Source organism: Eumetopias jubatus, unplaced genomic scaffold (genome assembly GCF_037043125.1).
Source record: "Eumetopias jubatus isolate StellerSeaLion01/CBP00866 unplaced genomic scaffold, mEumJub1_p1.0 scaffold_4, whole genome shotgun sequence".
Classification (NCBI taxonomy): Eukaryota; Metazoa; Chordata; class Mammalia; order Carnivora; family Otariidae; genus Eumetopias; species Eumetopias jubatus.
In genome coordinates, this window is record NW_028274810.1 from 12,335,707 (window position 1) to 12,339,360 (window position 3,654).

At 39.4% G+C, this 3,654-nt stretch overlaps 1 non-coding gene across 1 annotated transcript; it reads right to left on the reverse strand.

The window, feature by feature from the left end:
• Positions 1-2,438: 2,438 nt before the first annotated feature.
• Positions 2,439-2,544, reverse strand: LOC114208134 (U6 spliceosomal RNA). The gene has a single exon (XR_003608979.1). It is a non-coding gene; the product is annotated as a U6 spliceosomal RNA (small nuclear RNA).
• Between the last annotated feature and the right edge of the window lie 1,110 nt (positions 2,545-3,654).

Here is a 3,654-nt window from a genome sequence, read left to right on the forward strand (position 1 = left end):
CGTCTCTTTTACAAAAGTAAGGCTACCTCACTCATCCCAGTTCTTACTCTGGTGCACTGCCCCAGGGTATAAAAATCTTTGGGAAGCAATCCAAACAAAGTGAAAACGCCAGGCTGCATAGCGCCAGAGAGAGAAATACTGAAGGAAGCAGGACCATATTTCACCCAGACACAAACTTCTACCTTCTCTGTCTTCTATCATCTTAGAACTTGAAAGAGAGTAGGTTGTAATAGGAATGTTTATCAATTAACTGTTTTGCATTCAAATGAGGTCAGATCTTTTCTGATGATAAGGACTGGCCAGTTAGGTTATAGAGTGGCCATTTTCTTAATTTTTTTTTTTAAGATTTTATTTATTTTACAGAGAGACACAGCGAGAGAGGGAACACAAGCAAGGGGGAGTGGGAGAGGGAGAAGCAGGCCTCCCGCCTAGCAGGGAGCCCAATGCGGGGCTCGATCTCAGGACCCTGGGACCATGACCTGAGCCGAAGGCAGATGCTTAACGACTGAGCCACTCAGGTGCTCCAGAGTGGCCATTTTCCATAAACAGAATGAATTAAGTGCCAAGGTTTTGACAATGATATATTTAAAGTATATATAACACAATGTACAATATGCCAGGAACTACAAACTTGCGACTATTAAACTTACACATTTTGGTAGTCAAAGTATAAAGGGTACATATTTTCCAAAGTTCTCTTTGGGACAAAACAGTTGAAGACCACAGACTTGGGAGTCACTTGTACATACACTAGCTCCCTTCAAAGTAGATTTAGGATGTTAGGTTAAGAGACCACAGAATGGTATAAATTAGGACTTAGATCATTGAGTATTTTGCTTGATCTTTTTTCACCTCACATCAAATGTGAATCTTATAAAAGACTGTAGTTGTGAAAGAAAATTGATTTGGTAGCTGTCTAAAAAGACCCCAGCAAAGGATATTATGGGATGCAATACTAAGCAAAAACTTAATTGAAATGATATCTGTGTTAACAAAATTATAGGCAGAGATAAGAATAAATCCAGAAACCCTAAAGAGCAAGCATGCTTGACATCCTTAAAGATGGTAATAAAGCCAGTGTAGCTGGAGTGATATGAGCCACGGGGGACGAAGGTAGGAAATAAAGTAAGGAAAATGATATAGGGCCTTTGTAGCATTTAAAAACTGGCTTTCCATTCTTTCCATTCTGTGACTGGATCCCAGGCTTCAGAAGTAGGTGTGTGAATTAGATCCAGGCAGTCAAGGCTTCCACAGTGCCTAGCCCTGATTGAAACAAGCACTTACTCGAAGCTAATTATGTTGCTAGAGTGAACATTCTGGGAATTCTGTTGCCTGGAAAGAAGCTAGGATTGTTAAAAAAAAAAAAAAAAAAGCTAGGATTGTTGTGGAATGTGTAGGCTTGGAGTTACTGGCGCTCATCTTGCTTCATTGAGTTGCGGGCCTAAGAGTGGAAACAACGCAGAAGAAAGTAGGACTACAAAGAGGGAAATATTGCTGACCACATCATTTGGTCCTCGGAGCAGGCTGTGCCAAAATCTGAACCCCCACATTAGATTTCTTGGTTACATGAACCTTAAGCATTTTATTTTTGTTCAAGTCAGAGTGGATTATGTATTTGGTCACTTGCCAACCTAATTAAAGTAAGCAGAAGAAATGGAGTCATTGAATCAAACTGAAAAGGAGTAAATCGCCTGTGAGAAAGGAAGAAAATCGAGAGAGAAGTCAAAAAGAGCATTTAAGACTGCATTTTCAACGATTTGAACAATGGATGATGAATTAATGTTAAAGCAAGGACACATGAAGTTTGTCAAACAAGGCTGGTGAAAGTATCCAGCACAATAATTATGTCATCTGCCATCAAATTACAAATTCCTTGGGAGCAGGAACCATATTTTAATTTAAATTGCCTTTAGTAAATTAAATGGAATCACTCAAATGTTTGAATTGCATTTACTCTATGCTATGCCTTGGATACGTGGGCTACTAGTTGAGAGATAAGCCTGGGACCAGCAGCAAAGGAAAGATAACCATAGCCCCCACAATAAGCCAGGGATCCTGGCAGAGGCTAAAATCATCCAGGTCCTTAATGTTCCCTAGCTTCTGGGAGATGCATATTTCTTTCTGGAAGAAAGTGCCCTCAATTTGGGCCCTCAGGTTTCTCAGAGATTAAGGTCTACCACCTAAGCTCATAAACATTACCAAAAGAACAACATGGGAGGGCGCCTGGGTGGCTCAGTCGTTAAGCGTCTGCCTTCGGCTCAGGTCATGATCCCAGGGTCCTGGGATCAAGTCCCACATTGGGCTCCCTGCTCGGCGGGAAGCCTGCTTCTCCCTCTCCCACTCCCCCTGCTTGTGTTCCTGCTCTTACTGTCTCTCTCTGTCAAATAAATAAATAAAATCTTAAAAAAAAAAAAGAGCAACATGGGAAAAATAATTCTTAAATACGGGAATGCTTCATGAATCTGTGTGCTATCCTTGTGCAGGGACAATGCTAATCTTCTCTATATCTTCCAAATTTAGTATATGTGCTGCTGAAGCAAGCACCAAATGGAAAAATTGAGAAACACATCATCATTAGGAGATTTCAACATACTTCTCTTCACTTATTGATACATAAAGCAGGAAATAGAAAACTGGTAAAGATTTAGAAGACTTGAATAAAAAGTTTGATTCAACAAATAAGCAATTCAAACCCAACAGCTAAAAAATGTACATTCAAACATACATGGAATATTTTCAGATATTAATGTACCAGCCCATAAATGCCAGTCTCATAAAATACCAAAGAATCAAATTGCACCAACCAGGTCATCTTACCACAATGTTGTTAATCATAAGTCAATAAAACAAAATATTTCCTTTGAAGATTTAAAGAACTCTAAATAACTGGTCTGTGTCAAAGAAGAAATCACAATGGGAATTTTTAAAACAATAGTGGAACAAACAATAGTGAAAATACTTAAAAATAGATAGTTGGGGCACCTGGGTGGCATAGTCGGTTAAGTGTCCAACTCTTGGTTTTGGCTCATGATCTTAGGGTTGTGAGATCGAGCCCCACATTGGGCTCTCTGCCCCCCCAATATATTAACCCCATGCTCTCTTTCTTTCTAAAATAAATAAATCTTTAAAAAATAGATAGTAGGGGTGCCTGGGTGGCTCAGTTAAGCGGCTGCCTTTGGCTGCCATGATCTCAGGGTCCTGGGATCGAACCCTGCATCAGGCTCCCTGCTCAGGGGGAGTCTGCTTCTCCCTCTCCCTCTGCCTCTCTCCCCAGCTTGTGTACTCTCTCTCAAATAAATAAAATCTTAAAAAAAAATAGATAGTATACAGTAAAGTGATACATAGAGGGAAATATGTAGTCTTAAATGCTTATATTGGAAAAGTAGGGCTAATTGGCCAACTATACACCTTATGTTTGAAATAGAACAGATTAAATTACAAAACTGTGAGCATAAGAATGATTATAAAAGTAGTAGCAGAAATCAGTGAAAAAGGGGGTGGGAGAACAATAAAAAGTCAATAAAACTGAGAATGGTCTTTTTTTTTTTTTAAGTAAACTCTATGCCCAACTTGGGGTTTGAACTCACAACCCCAAGATAAAGACTCGCATACTAAACTGAGAATGTTCTTTGAAGAAAACTGGTAAAATAGATA